The following is a 19,611-nucleotide window of genomic DNA, read 5'->3' on the forward strand; positions in this document are numbered from 1 at the left end:
GTCTGTAGTGCTCGCCGATTCCTGTGGTGTAAATACTCCCAGTGTGGTCAGATTTCAAGCTCTCGACTTGACATCACCCGATGCAGAGTTGGGAAGAGATGTGTATAATTGGTTCTCTCCCTCGGACTGTGCTGACTCTTCTGGAACACACTGGCTCCCCCCAGACTCTGTTCCCAGGAGGAGCAGTGAGGAGAACCTGGAAACATTCCAGCAAAGCCTCAGCTATTCTCCCTCATCTAGAGAAGATCCCCTGTCCCCCCCGCCTCCCGCCCCCAATCTCTCCTGGCTTTTTTAAAACGTTTATTTATTCATTTTTGAGAGACAGAGAGCAAGCAGGGGAAGGGCAGAGAGAGAGGGACAGAGGATCCGAAGCAGGCTCTGTGCGGACAGCAGCGAGCCCGACACGGGGCTCGAACTCCCGAACCATGAGATCATGACCTGAGCCGAAGGCTCTACCCAGTGAGCCCCCCAGGCGCCCCTCTCCTGGTTTCTGAAGGACTCAAACACCAGCCACCTGAGAGAAAAGCCTCGCCACAGAGTAGCCTGACTGCCGTCTTTTCGAAGGTTATGCTTTCCCAGGACCTAGTATTTCCTAACGAGAAAATGGCAATCAAGATTGTTCCCCACTAAGGATGAGCAGCGGAATGACAGACAGAGAAACCACGGAGGGGGGACATTGATTGGCAACGCCCACGGCAGCTCCCGCGTCCTTCCCTGTACCCGAGACGGGATTGCCTTCGAGAGCAGCGGGCCCCTATCTAGTTTGGCTTCCTCCTAGATCTTCTTCTGAGACCCCCGCAAGGCCATGGCCACACCTCTGGCTGCAGGCCTTTGGAGCCGGGCCCCCAGCCTCGGCTCAGCACGCGGTGCGGCCCACTGCGTCCTTGCTCCGCAAACACCCCCTCCTCCCGCCCCTGCCCCAGCCCCAGCCCCTCGGTGCACCCCCTCCCGGTCCCCACTAATGTGGGGTTCAGCCAAGTGACTCACTTTGGTCGATGGAACCAAAGTCAACAGGATCCAGTCGGAGGTTTTCAAACGCGCTTCCTCGTTTGGGCCTGGCCTCCCGAACCCCTGCCGTCGCCAGGAGAAGCACGTGTCTCCAGGTAGCTGCTGCAGCTTCGCGTGGGACTCTGGAATGAGAGATGCACGGAGCTGACCTCAATCCAACCCCTAGGCTGCAGCCGAGAAGCCACAAGCATCCAAGGGTGAGGCATCAGGGTTTGTGGTAAGCCACGGGGATTTGGGGGTCATTTGTTATGCAGCTGGGTGCTACCAATAATTATTACAACCGCTCCAGGTCCTGCTTAAGCCCAGAGCCCCGAGAGGCATCTGGGCGGCTCAGTCGGTGAAGCGTCCCGCTCTTGATTTCGGCTCAGGTCACGATCTCACGGTCCGGGGTTCAAGCCCCGCGCCGACAGCGAGGGGCCGGCTTGCGATTCTCTCTCCGCTCCTCCCCGGCTCGTACGCACCCTCTCTCGGGGTCTCAAAATAAATAAACCAACCTGAAACACACAGAGAGAGCCTGGATCAGCTTGTCGATCCGGGAAGACTTGGCTTTGCACCGATGTGGTGTCAGGGACCTCCTGGCAAACCAGCAACGAAAGGACACGTGCGTACTTTTGCCCCCTTACGACCGCGCACGTATGCCTTCCTGAAGTAGGAGTGGAGTCTGGTTTAGCCTTTCTCTCCCACAACGAATCATTCGCCAAGGACCGACTGCATCCCGGACCCTGGGCGTCTGGTACCTGGAATCCACCACACCAAGAAGGCGAGAGCGCTCCTCGGGAACGCGAGCACAGAGAAGGGATTACGTGTGAAAGTCCAAGTGAATGACACAGATACAGAGCGCAGGGCACTCAAGAGGGAAGGAACCCTCACCTTTCAGGTTCAAAAGAGGCAGCGGGAACCAAGAAAGGCTTCACAGAAAAGGAAGGAACGGAAGTAAATCCCACAGGGAGAGCTGGTCTCAGGGGCGGGCGTGAGATCAGACAGATCAGACCCGTTAGCGGGAACGGTAAACTGAGTCAGGTCACGGTCGAAAGACTCGATATTCTCACTCTACCTGATACGAAAGATTACTGACAGCTACAATCTTCAAGACGGTGGGGTACTGATGGAGGGGCAGGAGCACAGATCCCCGGGGAAGAATGCAGAACTCCCAAAATACACCCACACTTTATTGTTACGTCAAAAGATGGCATTTTCCGGGGCGCCTGGGTGGCTCAGTCGGTTGAGCGTCTGACTTCGGCTCAAGTCATGATCTCACTGCTCATGAGTTCGAGTCCCACATCGGGCTCTGTGCTGACCGCTCAGAGCCTGGAGCCTGCTTCCGATTCTGTGTCTCCCTCTCTCTCTGCCCCTCCCCCGCTCGTTCTCGGTCTCTGTCTCTCTCTCCAACATAAACAGTAAAAAAAAATGGCATTTTGCCCTTGTCATTTTTCTATTAAGTCCACCTTATCCTCTTACCTGTATGTTACAAATACCCTCCTATTTTCTTCTGATTCTGTGCTTGCTACCGTTGGTATATTTTTGCTTTGTTTTTCTTTTTTTTTTTTTTAATGTGAAGTTTATTTATTTTATTTTATTTTTTAAATTGTTTTATATCTGAAATTCAAATTTAACTGAGCACCCTCTATTTTTTTTTTCAACGTTTTTATTTATTTTGGGGACAGAGAGAGACAGAGCATGAACGGGGGAGGGGCAGAGAGAGAGGGAGACACAGAATCGGAAACAGGCTCCAGGCTCCGAGCCATCCGCCCAGAGCCTGACGCGGGGCTCGAACTCACGGACCGCGAGATCGTGACCTGGCTGAAGTCGGACGCTTAACCGACTGCGCCACCCAGGCGCCCCTGCTTTGTTTTTATAGTTAACGCGAATGCATCCAGAATTTGGTGGGAGGTGGGGTGCACAGACAGAGCCTGGCGTAAGTTACAAATCCAAGTTAGGCCTCCGTACCAATAAATTGTGCGCACGGCATTTATTAAATAATCATTCCTATATCTGCTATTTGGTTATTTGGTTTGTCGTGGATTAAGTCATCACCGGGTTTTACGTCTCTTCTAGAATCGTTCCCATTCAGTGGATCAGTTCTCCGTGGTAGAGCCAATTACGTAGGATCTTGCTTATCACAGCCGCATAACCACCCCTTGACATTTGTAGGGAAGAAAGAAAAAAAGATTCAGGATTCTATTTTGTGGGTAAGAAGAACCATTAGCAATTTTCAAGCATAACAAAGCAGACTTCCTATATTTGGAGTTAATCAGAGGGAGGTGTGTGAAATGTACAAGGTAGAGCAGACCTGGAGGTCAGGAGCCTGGGCAGCAGCCTTAGACGGTAAGGCCTAAACGCAGGCAGGGACGACGGAAAAAAGATGCAAAGCTACATTTATAAAATCGGAATAAGGTACCTCTACAGAATCTTCTAAAGCATGTACTCACAAATATTCACTCTACAAATGAGGAACCTGAGGGCCAGAGAAGTGAAGTCACTTGCTCAGGACCACACAATGAGTTAGGGCAGAGCTAGGAACACAGCTGGGGTGTAGAACATGCAACTCTTAATCCCAGGGTCATGAGTTCAAGCCCCACATTGGGCATGGAGCCTACTTTAAAGAAAGAAGAAGAAGAAGAAGAAGAAGAAAGGAAGAAATCCTACTAACAGTGGCTTGAGTAAGGAGTTTCTTTTTCTCTTGTAGGAAAAATCCAGAGAAACATACGGAATCCAGGGCTCATGCAGCTACTTAGGTTATCACAGACCCCTCTATCCTCCTACTCTGCTGTCCACTGCTTGTGGGGTTCATCCTCATGGTCCCAAGATGGCTGCTGCACCTCCAGGCACAGTATCTGTATTCCAGGCAGGGGAAAAAAAAAAAAAAAAAAAGACAAGGATTAAAGGTGTTCTCTCTTCCAGAAAATGTTTATCTGTTTAGGAAGGGAAACCCTTCCCGGAGATTTCTGCTTACCTCTCGTTGGCCAGGACTGAGTCACATGGCCACCAGCCTCTCTAAAGTAACCTAGCAATTTGAGAATTTCACTATCTCACCTCTGTGGTAGAGCGTGAGAAAGCAGAAGGGAGTCGGAACGGGTGTGAGTGAGACTAACTGGAATATTTGCCTGATACCGGGTCTCTTATCTCCTGGTCCAGGGCTCTCAGTATTTTATGCTGTGACAGGGCTGGCCGCGCTGGGGTAGGCGGGGGTGAGGGGCCACACTACTTTATCTGGGCCAGAGCCAGGGAAGATGGCCACCTCTTTCTCAGATATTGATAAGGCTTCCTGAAAGACTCGAGGCCCTAGAAGCTGCTCGAAAGAAGGGAGACAAAGTGCCGAGGTCTGGTGGGCAAGGGGAAGCAGGCAGGTCGTTTACGCCACAACAAACTATTAATTACAAGGCACTTGGTCTCCAGACCCAGGCCTGGGAAGTGTCTTGAAAGTGGAATATAGAAGATCAGATTAAAGGAATGGATGGGAGTCAAGAAAATGTCCTTGGAACGAGGGCAAGAAAACAAAACGGAAAACCAAACGAAAGGAAGTTGATCTTGGGAGGTCAGCTTAGGAGGGGTGAAATCCTGAACAGCCTCTGCCAGAAATGAAAGCAAACACTCTCCCCTGCAACCAACCAGGATGGAGATGCCCCAGCGTTCTAGGTTGACTTGCCGGATGGGTCCTTGGAAACGTGCAAAGAGGCCACAGAAAGGAAACTAAAATGATGACGAAGCTCGTTGGGCCAAGCAGTGTGGCAGGAGAGAGATCAGGGTTCCCACTCTGGCTCTGTACCACCTGGATCTAACTTCTGGGAACCTGCCTGGGGGTAGTGACCTCTCCGTTCCCTAGGGAGGCAGGGAAATCAAACGACAGAAAACCCAGGTCAAGGTGATTTCAGCAAAGGAAAGGGATTTATTGGCACACATAACTGAAATATCCTGGGGCAGGGCTGGCTTCAGGTTCAGTGGGATCCAGGGGCTCAGACAATGAAGGTTCTGACAAAGCGTGATTCTCTTCTCCGCGAGAAACAGCAAGTTCTGCAACGGTCTCTCTGGGACACACTCGGCTCACAGACCAACCTCTGAACCAATCAGTGTGGCCAGAGTGGGATGAGGGGACAGGTTCAAATGCTCCGTGCGTCCCACTGCTGCAGCCAGGAGATGGAGTCAGACCCCTGCCACCAAGCCCCTGGACTGAGAGTCAGAGAGGAATGGTTTCTCCAAACACAGTGTGGGTTCTGGATCTAGAAGGGGGACCAGACGTTGGACAGGCAAAGAAGCCAGAAACACCAAAACCTCCCAATCAAACAAAAAACTGCCTTTTCCTTGTATCCAGACCTGAGGATTAGAACCCTAGCTACTTCCAGCCTTGTCAAAGAAATTGTCAGAAAGACTGAACTGAAAAGGCCCTTTGAACTCATCTCTCCCCACACCCGGGCGCGGAGAGGGAAACAGGCCTGCCTAAGCGTGTAGGGCTAGATCAGCCGCAGAACAGACTAGAAAAGACTTACAAAAAGTCAACCAAGCATTCTTTCACTTCCGCCTGCAGCTTCTCTGGGAATGGTGTATAAACGACTAAGCAAAACCCTGGAGAATGTCACCAGAAATGGGGACAGGTCTGGCCAGCCTACTGTGATAGCTCAGCGAAGAATTTCTTTAGGGGGAAAGAATCCTCTTGGGAATGACGGAGGCTGGGTTGCATAAAGGGCCTGGATGTCTGAGGCCCTCGGGCCCAGATCAGGGACAGCGTGGCTAAAGAGGGAGGGGGTGGCAGGGCGCTTTTCCATGACAGGCTGACTTGGGCTTCAGAGGGCAGGTCCAGGGCTGAGGGACCCCTTTAAGACATCACATTAGAGACAGCAATGGAACAAGTTGGCTGAAGGGGCTGTAAGAAACCACACAGCACCTTTCTTCTTCTTCTCTTTTTCTTTTTAGCAAGCTCCGAGCCCGACAGGGGGCTCGAACTCACGACCCCGAGATGGAGAGTCCCATTCTCTACCGACTGAGCCAGCCAGGTGCCCCCACACACCTTCTTTCCGATACCAACAGCCAGGTGTCCTATCGGTAGTGCCTCAAAGGCCCGCCACCCTGACGGGCTCCCCGCGATGAGATATGTTTCCCCCGGCTCCCCAAGGAGGTCAAGTACCCCCTTCACGTTTTCACCAAAAGGGAAAATATGGCCCCTGCACCCGGCCCCCCTTTGATCTTTCCCTTCCTTGCCAACATCCAGGCCCGACGGGACCATTTCTCAGACGCTCGGAGACGCACTTAGGAAGTTTACCTGGACAACACAGCCACGTCAGGGAGGAAAGTTTTTCAGAGGGGCTTTGTTACAACGCTCTTTATTATATGCTGCCTTTCTCTCTCCTCGTCTTTTCTTACAGGACCCAAGTGGGAACACCAAATGGCTTCAGGCCTTAAGGAATCTGAACGGATTATCGTGATTACTTAAACAAGGGTTTTCTGGAACTCTGAGCCAAGTGGGATAGAGAACGAAACTTCTAAAGTTATACCCTCCCAGCGATTGGTCAGATAAGTGTGGGGCCTGAGCAAACAGACAAACCATGAACATTTCTCCCATTAACTCTTTCAAGGTCTAGAAAACACACGCCGGAGGCCTATGTCCCAAGGGGCCCGGGGACTCTAGAATTTACCAAGGCAGGCCTTCATTCCTTAAATAAAAGTTCTTTCTCCGGCTGCTTTTACTCATCCCCTTTCCTGGTGGGGGGAAGGTGCTCACGAGAGGCATCCCACCTGCCAGTCACCACGGCAGCAGAACCAGACGAATCTCCCTAGTTCTGCAGACCTAAGCGGGGACCCGCAGGACGGACGTGGCTGCTGGCCTGTGCCCAGGCACGCTGTCACAGACCAGGCCGCCCCAGTGTCAGAGCATAAAAGCAGGGAATGGTTCACGCGCCCCTGCCCCCCTCCGCCACCCCTTTGCCGGGTCTGGAATTGGCAGGGTCCACAGGGTTTGCCTATTTTTTTGTTTAATCCATTTTTCTTCATTTGTCCAAGCTGCGAGTGTTGGGTCTGCCCTTCGTTGACATGAAACCTATCCCCTGAAGCAGCCAGGGTTCCCCCAGACATGTCCATAGGTGCTTTTGAAATCCGGAGGCAACCCCGACAAACGCCGCAGAGCACCAGGATGGGAAAGAGCTGGAAGTTATCCAGAAATTGGCAAACCCCGTGGACCCTGCCAATTCCAGACCCGGGAAAGGGGTGGCGGAGGGGGGCGGGGGCGCGTGGTTTCGTCAACCCCTCTTCAGTCTTCCTGGGAAAGGGCCCACCCAAAGCCAGCCCTCGGTCTAGGCCTCCCCAGACCACGCTGCGCTGAGGCCTCCCTTCCACCGTGCCAGAGCCGCGGGGGCACCGCCCGGAGCCCCCAGAACCCACCCACCGCGCCCGTGCCATCTCCAGTCCTGCGGGCAAGGGGGGTCAATGTCGTTCAAGTAATTTCTCTGCGAACACAAGATGGCAGCCTTAAATAAATGCAACCCTGCGCAGCTTTTAATCTTACACATCATTAAATTCCTAATTTACACATTATGTTTTCGTGGGCCAACCCATAACTCATTAGTGTTGAACTCACGAGGTATAAAGACCAACGCACGACGGGCGCCGGGGCGCAGTCACCTGCCTGGGTTAACAGTTCCTGCCGCGGGGGCAGGGAGGAAGGCGCGAGAAGGCCGCCGGGGCACCCACGAGGCCGAAGCTGGGGCGCGGGCGAGCCCTGGGTGCCAGGCCCCGCGTTACAGGCCGCGCTCGAAACTCTGCGGCCGAGAAAGTGCCGGGGCCGGCTCCCTCCCTTCCCTCCCGGGTCTCGAGCGCGCGCGGGCGCGCGCGCTCACGCACACGCACACACTCACACTCGCACACCCGGGTGGCCGCGCGGGGCTCCGAGCGGCGCAGGCCTCCTTGGCAGACATCTTCCTGTGGGAGGATTTCAAACGAGCCGTGAAAGCCAGAAACTACACGGGTTACAAACTCCGGAATCCCTGGCCGGCCCGGGCCCCCTTCCCACCTCCGACGCGGCCCCTCTGCTCGGCGCGGGGCCAGGAACCCACTAAAGGGCAAAACGCGCCCGCCGACGGTGCGGGGAGACCCGGGGGGCGCAGGGACTGCCCAAAGTCCCGTCTCCCTTCCGACCCGGGGACCGGCGGCCGAGTGCCGCGCAGCCCAGCTCGGCCTCGTCCGGCTGGGGTGGCCCAGGGCGACCCGAAGCGGGGGGTGGGGTGGAGGGCTGGCCGCCGCTCTCCAGAGAACGACGTCACCAGGGCGCAGCTGACAGCCCCAGGCCCCGGCCAAGGCGCACCACAAGGCGGAGGGAGGCTGGTGCCGGGAAGGGCCTGGGGGCCAAAGGAAGCAGCCTTCGCGCTGGGGCGAGGCCCCAGGCGGGAGCACCGAGGCCGGCTGTCCTGGCGGCGAGGGCTAGGAACGGCCTCGCCCTGCGCAGAGCCGGCCAGGCCCTCGAGGTGCTCCGTGCCTTCCCAGCCAAAAGCCAGCTCCGCGCCGCGGCGGAGTGGGAGGGAGGAGGCAGGGCGCGCGCCCCGCCCTCGCCGCCCGCGGTCACAGGGGCAATTACACTCCTCGCTGCAGACGGTTACCAGCTCGCCCGCGCATCCCTCTCCCCCCTCCTCTCCTCTCTCCTCCCCTCCCCTCCTCCGCGGAACTGCTGGCTCCATCTTAGCGAGCGCGCCCGGGAAGCCCCGCCGAGGCCAACCGCCTCTGGGGACCTCCCCGGGTGGCTGTCGCGCTGCGCGCCCCCCAGGTCGCCCGGGCGAGCCCTCCACGCCCCGCAACACGTCCCACGAGCGCCGCAGCCTCGGAAGCGGCTGTTGCGGTCCCGAAGGGGCGACAGGAGCCTTCTCCAAGCTCTGCAAGACCCCTGCAGCCCCGCTTTGCCCCGCAATCCTGTCCCCAGCCAGTGCAGCCACCCCAGCGCCCCAAATCCCAAGCACGCCTCCGTTTTCCAGGTCTCTCCTGCGTCCGGCCGGTGTGCTTTCCAAATGCCAAGTGGATGCCTAGACCACTTGTCTGAAACCCTCCGAGGCCTTTGCGTTACCAGACGTCCACTGCCACAAACAAACCGCCCCCCTCCTTCCTGCCGTGGTTTTATACTATTACAGAAGGTGTCTTTGAAGCTGTGAGTGAAAACTCAGGTTTTGGACTAAGAGCTTCATTTCCACCCGACTGTGATTTGGGGCAAATGTCTTAACCTCACTTTCCTTATCTGCAAAATGGGAGACATCGTGCCCATATAAATGCGGGGCTGTGGGGTTTAAAGAAGATAGATGTGTGTGGAAATGACTTGGTACAAAATCCTGGTGGTTAGCATGATTATTACCATATGGCCAGAACTGTGGCGGCACTAAAAGTGAGGTGGCCTTCTTCCGACCAAGAGTGAACCCCTGCGGAGTCCAAGGCCGCAGCTCACGAGTCGAGGTGAGCCCAAGCCACCGGCTAGGCCTGAAGGGAGGACAGAGGAGTCGAGGGGCAGCCAAGGGAGCGAAACACTCAGCCTTCCGCCTTTGCAAATGAATAGGGCTCTGTCTGCAACGCCTAAGGCTTAAACCTGGCGCGGCGGTAAATTTAGCCTGAAGGCAGCGCCTGCTAAGGGGCGGGGATGTCTCCTAAGGGGAAGGAAAGGGAACTGGGTAAGAAAATGGAGTTGCCTCCAGGAAGAGGAATCAGGGAGAGGAAACATTCAGGGCCGCTGGCAGTCCACTGGCAAAAAGAAATCGGACGAGGAAAAAAAAAAAAAAAAAAAAAAGGCTCCCCAGAAATTGGGCCACCGTGGGAGCCGCGAGACAGACTTCCCATCTGGGAAGGGCTGCCTACGGGTAATTGGGTTTGCTCGAGTTGCCTCTATAATTAATAAGTGATTTGACTTGGAGATTGGAAATAGTCGTTGAAAGGAAGCCGCGGGCGTAGGGGTGCGAGGCCCGCGAACCTCCCTCCAAAATCCAATGACCGCGGAGGAGGACGGTTTAAGGAACACGAGGAATGTGATAATATTGGCATCTAACCTTCTAGTGTTTGAGTAATTCGTTGCTTAGCTACTTTGGATAGGCCATTATTTTGCAAACTGGAAACATTTGCAAGTGGTGATATTTTGCTCCTGCCTGACGCAGGGGCTGCAAACCTACCTCGGCTCTGCTGAACTCTTCGAAATATATATGCATAAATTGTTCCTAATGAGACCATCTGTTTTTTATGGCCCCTCTGGAAGCAGGAGGAACCCGAAGACTGCTCTGTCTTGCAGAAATCTGTGGCCAGGCAGGCCCGGGAAATAAATAGGGAAGATTAGAAGGGTGTACGTGATTTAACAATATGCAGACAGGGGGTTCGGTGGCAAATGTATGCTTGGGCTCCCAGGGGTGCCGGACACTTAGGGTGACTCTGGGCTGCCTGGAGCACGAGGATTCCAGCCAGCGAGCCTGCTAGAAGGCCCAGGGACTGTGCGGCTTTTCACAGCACACACGAACCTCGTTTTTGCATGCCTGGAACGTCACCAGAGCCTCCACGCGAAACCGCAAATCTGCCACCGCGCTGGGGGACCCAGGACACGTAGCCGGCGGTGGGGGGTGGGGGCCGGCGTCGCCCCCAAGCCCAGGCCTTCCCCTCCTCCCCTGCGAAGGTGAAGGGAGCCGAGCCTGGGGCACGGAGCCTGAGAACGCGCCTCACCCCACCCCACCCCCGGCCCGGAGCCCGGCGCTCACCGGAGGCCTGTCCCAGAGGCTACGCTTTCTGCCCGACGCGCGTCTGGCAGGCCCAGCGGCGCGACCTGAGCCTGCACCGAGGGTGGCAGGGCAAACACTTTTCACATTACCCGGTGGTTGTTAATTGGGCAGTGCAAAAGACGCCGAGCCTACCCCTTTGTGGCGGGGGGGGGTTAAGAGTGGGCAGTGGGGGCTGCTTAATAATAGAGGGGCTGCCCTGGGGAGCCTCAGATATCGGTAACCCCCATGATTAATTCATAACTCTCCACTGCGCCTGGCACCGTCTCGGGTCTTTAATCGGTTCTGAATGTCAGCGAGGCTTCCCCGACAGGCTGAGCGCAGCCTTTTGAATGTGTTGAAAGTCGCTGCGCGCACACCAGGAGACAAAGTTGCCATCTGCTCCGGGGACCACGGCAACTGGGCGCTGGGAGGGGCCTTCCTCCCGCGGCTCCGGCTGCCCCGGGCGGCCTCCTCTTCCCGGCCGGCCCCAATCCTGCCCCAGAGCCAACACCGGCCCCCGCACCATCCCCGCCCCCCGCCCAGGGCGCACGCCCGGTGGAAACTCCGGCTCGCGGCGAAGTGGAGCGCTGCGCTGGGGCGCGCGGGGAGCCTCGCCGTCACCCGGACCCAGGCCTATGCTAATAAGATTACGAACCAGGGTTGTTTATGTCCTCGGACCTGGGGGGGGGGGGGGTAGGCGGGCAGATAAAGTGTGGAGGAAAGGATGACTTAGGGGAGAGGGGGAAGCCCTGGGAGAACAAAGCTCCGGGCCGTCGGCCTCCCAAGAGTCGCAGAAGTGACCGCCACGGGCTCGTGCACAGGCGGAAGCGGGGGGAGGGAGAGAGGCCGGGCCTAAAGCGCCCTCGCAGGTTTGGAAAAACGCTGAGAGGGCACAGGGGGTGGGGAAAGTCGGAACCCGTAGCTAAAGGTTTGGCCCTTAGGCTAGTTTTTAAGGAAATGGATCTCAGGAAGGGGAGGAGGCACCACGCGCCCCGGAGAGGTAGGAGGGAGAAGCCCTGTCCCCCTCACCCCCCCCCCAACCCCCAGCTAGCAGAGCGTGTGCGGTGACCGACCTCCGCGCTCTGGACCTGGAGGGGGACGGAGCCGTCTGGCCGCCGCGGGCCTGTGCTTCCGCACCCCCCAGCTCTGCGCGTCGCCTGTCCCCGAGCGCCTCGCCTCCCAACTGTAATCCCACACTCCCGCGAGCGCTGGGGCTGCGGAATCGTTTGAGTTGGAACTGCATCAGATGAGAACGCCGGGAGGTGAGATCGGGTAGGAAATCGTGGAAACTTAAGAGTTGTGCGCCCTCGCCTCCCCCCCACCCCGCCCCGCACGCACACATAATTTCCCCTCCCCCTTTCCAGCCGCCACCTCCCCCACCCTCTCGATTCTTCAAGGTTTGCAGCCCAGTCCTGTCATATGGTTTTGTTTCTGTGCTGCTGCTTTTTTTCAGACACGAAAATTGGACACGTGGAGAATTAGCCGGGCTGGAGAAGTGCTGGGTGCAGACTCAAACAATGGTTTCCAGCAGCGGAGCGAAAGGAGGCACCTTCCCACCTCACCCCCAAAGGCAGCAGCCTCAGCGTATGGTGGGAAACACCCCCATCATTGCCCACCCCTCCCTCAGAGCCTAGGAAAGGTCCAGCGTGGACCCCTTCCCAAGACACACGCCCCTGGGGTGCGCCTGGACCGGCATGCTGGCTCTGAGATCATTGTGCCTGGGGTCTTTGGGGACTTATAAATTATAAGGGATTCTTTTCCCCTGGGAAGGTGTGGCATCAAAGACGCCACCCCAAATACTTAAGTTTACGGACCCAACCGGGCTCCGGGCTCTCCACTCTTTGGCAGTTGTACCTTTCCTAGGCTGCTTGGAGCCTTCCTCCTTCTCGTATGACGAGCCAGTCTCCAGGTGGCTGGGCCTCCAGAGCAGCTTCCTTTAGCCATTGTCTTCTCCAGAGGCCCCATGCTCCACGGCAACCCCAACCTTGGCCCCCAGCTTCTGTGAGCCCCCCCCCCAACCAACCCTGACTCTGCTCCATTGGCAGCAGCCACAGCCCTCACCCCCAAACAGCTCCACTCGCCCAAGCAGGCCTGAGCACCTCGCCCGGGCACACACACCCCGCAGCACAGAAGCTCTGCCTCCCGGAGCTGGTTTCCTCTTACAGGCTCCTGTCAGAGCTGTTGGGGCTGTGGCGGCGCTTGCCTGCGGCTCCCGGTGCAGCCCTGGGTCTCCCTGCAGCGTGTGCGGCAAGCTGTGAATCGGCCTTCTCTTCCCTTCCTGCAAAGGTCAAGCCATCTCCTCCAGCATGGCCGTGGTGCACTTCTGGCCGCAGAGCTCCTACGCTGCAGCCTGGGTATGGAGATGGGGTGGGTGTCCATGCAGGGGAGCAGTCCCCCGCCCAGCCCCGCGGCCCAAGCCAGTGGGGGGCAGGGACCAAGGGATGTGAGATTCAGGAAGGGAAACACAACACGGCAGACAGACCCCAAAAGCAGTTCAGGACTTGCAGCCTGAGACCGAAGAGAGGGAGAGAAACCCAGGCAAAGGCTGTTGGGCCTTGACTCCTGAAGGGGAGGCCTTCCCCCCCCCGCCCCCCCCGCCAGGGGTTGCCCTAGGGGAAGGTGGGGAGAAATGGCCGCAGTGTCCGCACTGTGTCCGGCGCAGGTCCTGGGGCCCCACCACCTCCCGTCAGGCTGTGCTTCGCTCCTAGCAGGAGTCAGAAGCAAGCAAACCGGCCAGGACGGAGAATTCAGAGGCCACGGGTATCAGGTCAGCGGCGGCGCCCCAAAGAGAGACCCCAAGAGAGGCCTTTCTTCCACCGCAACCCCAGGGAGGCTCCTGAGTTCTGCAAAGCCGCAGGAAGACTACAACATCCCGATGTGGAGAAAAATGAGAGGAAACGCCATTAAACTTGCTTCCTCCAAGGGGCACTACCCCCAGTTTTCTCTGAACTGTACCTAAAAAGTCAGGAGAGAGAACTCATTCACTTTTGTTTGGTTTAACATTGCCAGCTTCAAGTCAACCGTGGGCCCCCCGAAGGTTTCGTAAAATATTTAATCTAGCTCAGACAATTTCCTGCAGTCCCTAACCGGACCACCCCACTTACTGAACAACTGCCAAAAAGCAGGCTTGACTGCGGGCTGGCAACCGCGGGCCTTCCAGCGGCCTGGCCGGCCTGTACCCTCCACGCAGGAGCCTGGACAAGGCCCTTCACAGAATCCAGGGACACCAGGTCTGGGTTACCTGGGAGGCCCAAAGCGGTAAGGAAGAAAGAAGCCCAGGAAATGAAGTTAAAGACACTTGCTTTTCTCACTAAGCTTGTGCTGTCTGTATGACCCGCTGGCCCTCACCCTCCCGGAAGTCTGTGAAATGGGCCTGGGGATGTCTCACCTCTCTGGCGTGCTGTGCGTTTTGGAGAGCAGCACTGGGGGGTGGGGGCGGGGGGGGGGGGGGAGGTGACTCCCTGTGTGCCGCCCTGCGTCCTCTACTCTCATCCATTCGCTGTTTTCCTCCCAAGCATCTCACCAGGGAACCTAGCCAGCCAGAAAGGGATCCTTCGACTGCGCTGAGCCTCAGCCCCTTCCAAACGTGAGGCTCACGGGGAGAACTCCTGCTCTGCCCAGTTTCCATTCCTGCTTCCAGAATAACGAGCCGAAAACATGTGTACTGTAAATAAAGCCTGTCTAAATAAAGCACTCGGGTAAAGGCTGCCGAGAAAACACTCGGCATCGCTCTGTGCTCAGAGCGTGAGTCAGCTTCCCAGCTCCCGGGGAACAATGGAGACTTTGCCAAGGGTCCCCTCCTGTCAATCCCTGAAGGCCCCCAAGCCCATGTAGGTGGTGGAGACGACGGCCCATTGGGACCGTCGGCCTGGAGATTCGGGGGGGGGGGGGCGGGGGAGGGGGCGCTCCCGACGGCCCGAGGTTGGGGTCCAGCCCCGGCGTTCGCGCCGCCAGGAATCCGTCTACCCGCAGCTGCCGCGGAGGGGTTGAGGGTTAAGCAAACACCGCGCAGAAGAGCGAGCCTGGGGTGCTGTGGGGCTGCTGCCCTCGAGACGCAGACACGGGAGAGAAGGAGACGCTGGGGGCGCTCGCTACGGAGCCTCCCGGAGGGAAGACGCCCCCTCCTCATTCCCAAGCCGGGCCCTCGCCCACTCGGCTGGCCGCCTCTCTCCTCCGCAGCCTCCCAAGTCTCAACGGAAGCGAGCGTAGCAGCTGCCAGAGTCACCCCACTCCTTCAGCAGTCCCCATAGGCCCATACGCGTACACTAGCCGCCCCACACACATGTGCTGGGGACTCCGTGTGCGCGCCAAGGCCCAGTGAAACGGCGTCCCTTTGAGGGGGAGCGGTTTTGGGACTCGTGGCGGCCTCTGCGCCACGTCTTCTGTCCTCTGGGTTTCCGTGCGGAGCTGCGCACCGCCCCCCCCCCCCATAGGGTTCCGACTGGGGCGGTGGCCTCTGCTCCGGCGTGGGGCCGGTGGTTTCCCCAGGCCCGGTGACCTTGAGGGTCAGTGATCCACCCCGCAGGCCCGCGGTTTCCGGAGTCGCGCGGCCGGCCCTTCCTCCCCGCCTCTCCGGCCAAGGCCGCCCAGCCTCGTCGCGCTCAGCCCGCCGGCTCCCGAGCCCGAGCGGGGGCGCGGGGGGTGAAAGCACCGAGGGCCTCACCCACGTCCTGCGGACACGCGCCCCGCTGGGGCCCGTGCTGGCGCTCCAGCAGCCTGAAATGGCCAAATCGTCCGTGGGCAAGCTTGGAGGCGAGGCTTTGGGAAGAAGGCGAGGAAAACAAGTGAAACGGGAGGGGCGGGGTGGGGTGACGGCTCATAAATCACCCAGCCCCACCCTCGGGCCTCACCGCAGAGGCGCCCCAGCCCCGCGGGAAATGGAGGGTCACTCGGCCACTCCTGGCCGACCTCTGAGCTCTCCCAGAGCCAGCGCCCCACCCTGAGCTCAGGCCGCGCTAGCACCAGCTCCCGGCCGGGATCGTAAACCACCCGCCCGATTCGGCGGGAAGCCGCCCTTGGACGCAACGCGCATCCGCCCAAGGGGAAGTTTATTTATAGCTTGTAAACGTAAAGGAAACCAGACCGCGCTGGCTCGCCGCGCTCCGGCTCCTACGCTCCCCACCTGCCCACCAGGGAGGGCGCGGCGGGAGGCGGAGGGGGTGCCTTAGTCTCTCCCTACTCCCCCCCCCCCCCATCCCCGCTCCGCTCCCGGCGGAGAACGGGGTAGGGTCCTAAGAGGCTGGCAAGCCTTAAATTCCTCTCGGGGTGCCTATCGGCGCCGTGAAAGCCAGAAAGGACAGAGGACAGGGCCCGGGCACCGGCGTGGCGAGGGTAGGGACGGCCGAGCTGTCCTAGTTGGCAAGCACCAGCCGGCAGGCCCGGCAGTGCAGCGCGGGATTCCGCAGCTCCCGCTCCGGGCCCGGGGAAGTCCTGGAGAGCCCGGGATGGGGGCGCTCCGGGAGCTTCTCCTTGGAAGGCGGGATGCTTCCCCCGTTCCTCCCGAGCACGTGTCCTCAGCAGAGCCGGCAAGCGCTGCGCGCCTGGGGCTGCGATCCGCGGGTGACAGCGGCTGAGAGCGCCCCTCCCCAATCCCCACCCCCGCCGTCGCCGCTTCTCCTGTGGAGCTCGACGCTCTGGGGTGCGCTCGGGGCAGGCCCGAGGAGACGGAGAAAAGGAAAAGTGTTGGAGAGATTAGGGAGAGAAGACATTAAAAAGCCTAGCCCTGAATAGACGAGCACTCCCCCCCTCCCACCCCGGCCCCAGCGGCTTCTCCCAGTCCCAGCGGAGCGCACCCACCCCCAGCCTCGGCCCGGGCAAATTCGTGTGTATGTTGTGTGTGTGTGTGTGTGTGTCTGTCTGTCGTGTGTATATCTCTTGTGTGTGTGTGTATGTGTGTGTGTGTCTGTATGTCTGTCTCGTGTGTGTGTGTGTGTGTGTGTGTGTGTGTGTGTGTGTGAGCGCGCGCCCGCGCGCGCGCGCCGGGCGGGCAGTTGCGAAACGGGCTCTTGGCTGCAGCGCGGCATAATGGAGGTGGCTGGAACAATGCGCGCTTTGTGCGCGCGGGGAGTTGTTTTCCACCCGCCTCGCCCCCCTCGCTCGGGCCGTATGGCACTTTAATCCCCGCCACGGCTCGGCACAAATGCACTTGTGTCCTGCGGGTCACCGGGGGCCGTGCGGCTGGAACCGACCCCCTCCATCCGCGGACCCCACCGCCGGCTGCCCCATCTTCCTTCCTGCGCACCCACCACGGCCACGATTCCTGGCGTAGCCCGGTCAGCCGGCTTGGAAGCTTCCGGGCCCGCGGGCCACTTTTCTTTTCCGAGGAGACGGCGCGCACCCCACCCCCTTCCTTCGCGAGCTCACACAAACACACATTCGGGCCGACTGCAGGCCCCACACTCGCCGCCCTCCCTCTCCTCGCCTCCATCCCGCCCCCGCCCCGTGCTCCGGACTCCTGCGAACAATAGTAAATGTCAACAGATTCCGCGCGGCGAGTGTCTGACTCGGCCGAGATAAGGGTGCGCGGTTGGCCCCGCGCTCCGCGCCGCCGCGGGGGGAGCCCGCCCTGACCCCGGCAGGAAAGAGCCGGCTGTGACGAAAGCCATGCCCGGGGGGGGGGGCGGGGGGGGGGAGGTCGGGGGATAGGAGGGGAGGCCACCAGTCCCAGCCCGGTGGGGGAGTCTCGCCGGGAGACCAGGCCCTGCCCCGCCCCCACCCGCTGAACCCGGTGCTAATCGGGGGCCGCTGGGCACCGGGAAAGCGGCCGGGTCGACGTGGCGCTCGGGCCTGCTTTCAGCTCACAATTCCAGTGCTCTGCGGACGCCAGAAAAACGCTGATCCGGATCGGGACGCGGGCAGTTTTCGCCTTACTGGGAGCCGGCACCCGAAAGACGCGCAAGATTCGAGTGCCTGTCTCCGGAAACTCATTAAAATATTTTTTTTTAAGCGCGCACACTTTCACAGGTCCTCCTCCCCGGTCGTCCGCGGCCCACCACCCAACCGAGTTAAAATTCGCAAATTGATTCTCACGCGTTGGTATTAATGGGTTGTTCCTCTTAAATTGTTGCCAACTTTGCTAATGGATTATTATTTAAATGATTTCTTTTTTATAAAGTACGTGTTGTTTTATAGATGCGTATTTACTTAAAGAAATCAACTGCATCTATTAACATATTAAAGAGAGAATAAAGCATCGGGGCCGGTGTAATGTACTGTTCAGCCTTACTTTGGGTGCTCGCGAAGATAGGAAAATCTTATTTGTTTAATAATAAGTCACTCATGAATATGCAAATGGCATCGGTGCAGTACCTCACTTCTGTCACTATTAATGAGTTGCAAATTAATGTGACAACAAAAGGAAAATCTATTTAGTGGAGGAACTCGGTTTCCTACCTGGGGAGATCACAAGCCGGCCGGGAACCTGGATCTCCAGGAAAGAAGGGAGCGGGCACGGGTGCTTCCTCACCCAGTCTCTTCCTGGAGCCTCCGCTATTGTTTGGTCTCAGGGACGCGCATTATCGGGAGCCCCTTAAAATTCCTGCCCCGGCCCGAGGAAGAAAGGCTGCTCCAGGGTAATTAGGGCCAAGTGTGATTAATGGAAATCAGCCCACAGTTTGAAGTAAAGCAGTTGGTGAGGCAGATTTTGGAGGGGGAGTCTCCCCCTCCCCCCTCCCCGGCCCAGCTTAAAGATTCCCCACAGCCTTTTCGGCCTCGGTTGCTTTGGGCAGTTAGGACCCATAAGGACCAAATCAGGCCTCGCAGGCCTGACCACAGGTTTTAAGACAACACCCTATGTGCCTGCATTTTACGAGGTGACTCTGCTGATGGGGAGTTTCAGAGCAGATCGGCTCATTTTCCTACCGACCTACTTCCCAGAGGTTACAGACTGCATTCTGCTTGGCTCCTTTCTGGCCCGCACATCACAGCCTGTTTTTATTTCATCGATGGATGCTGGAGAGAATGTTTCGAATCCAGTGAAGTTTGGAAACGTCTCTGAGAAAATAAATAAATAAATGCTGAGCTGCCCAGAGCGGTAGGCTAATAGTTCAGGTGCCTGGGTAGTATTTCAAGAAGCTGTTCGACTCGGGAACCTTCTGGGGAGGTGCAAATAGTCTATATGCAACCTGACTGACGGCTACACGGTCATATACAAATGTAAAAATTCAGCGGGCTGCGCACTTAGGACTTGTACACTTTACTATGTGTGAGTTATATATCGTGTTTGGGCTATCTATGACCACGCGAGGCCGCCTCAAAGCTTAGTGGTGTAAACAATAATAATCATTTCTTTTGCTCAAGACTCTCGAGACGGCTCACCTCTGCGCCACTCCGTGTCAGCTGGGACAGCTCAGCTGGAACGCGGGGATCCGTTTTCAAGATGGCTCACACCCACGGTTGGCCAGTTGGTCCTGGCGCTGTTTCTTCTCTATGTGGGCCTCTCCAAAGATCACTTGGGCCTCCTCGCAGCATGGTGGCTGGTTGCCAAGAGCGAGCACCCAAGAGAGAGGGGGAAATGGAAGCTGCCAGTTACTTAAGGCCTGACCGTGGAAGCTAGCAGTGTTAAGTCCTGCCACAGTCCATTGGCCAAGCAACCCAGCTTCCAGGGGTGGGGACGTCGTGGGCCCTTCCCTCTTATCTCTCAATGGGAGGTGAGTCAAAGAATCTTGGGGCTGTGTTTTAAAACTGACACGTAACTCATGTTAAATGAAAACGGAATATGTGCCTTCCCGTTCTGCCTTATGTCTCACGCCTCCTTTACCTGCTTTACCCACGCGGGGCGCAAGCTCGCAAGCCGCGAGATTGTGATCTGGGCAGAAGTCAGATGCTTAACCGACTGAGCCACCCAGGCACCCCTCATTTTCTGTTGAGTAATCCCTACACCCAACGTGGAGTTCGAACTGATGACTCC

General features: G+C 57.9%; 1 long non-coding RNA gene across 5 annotated transcripts; it reads right to left on the reverse strand.

Moving 5' to 3' along the window:
- Positions 1 to 1,232: 1,232 nt before the first annotated feature.
- LOC125157755 (uncharacterized) lies at positions 1,233 to 15,450 on the reverse strand. 5 transcript variants are annotated; one of them, XR_007149058.1, is made up of 3 exons: positions 3,659 to 6,860; positions 2,956 to 3,145; positions 1,233 to 1,502 (listed from the first exon to the last, which is right to left on the reverse strand). It is a non-coding gene; the product is annotated as an uncharacterized LOC125157755 (long non-coding RNA). The 5 variants fall into 5 exon arrangements; XR_007149061.1 differs by lacking the exon at positions 1,233 to 1,502 and adding an exon at positions 15,367 to 15,450 and having other exon boundaries at positions 2,770 to 3,145; positions 3,659 to 3,842; XR_007149062.1 differs by lacking the exon at positions 1,233 to 1,502 and adding an exon at positions 14,092 to 14,224 and having other exon boundaries at positions 2,770 to 3,145; positions 3,659 to 3,842.
- Between the last annotated feature and the right edge of the window lie 4,161 nt (positions 15,451 to 19,611).

The sequence above is a fragment of the Prionailurus viverrinus genome, chromosome X (assembly GCF_022837055.1).
Source record: "Prionailurus viverrinus isolate Anna chromosome X, UM_Priviv_1.0, whole genome shotgun sequence".
Taxonomy (NCBI): Eukaryota; Metazoa; Chordata; class Mammalia; order Carnivora; family Felidae; genus Prionailurus; species Prionailurus viverrinus.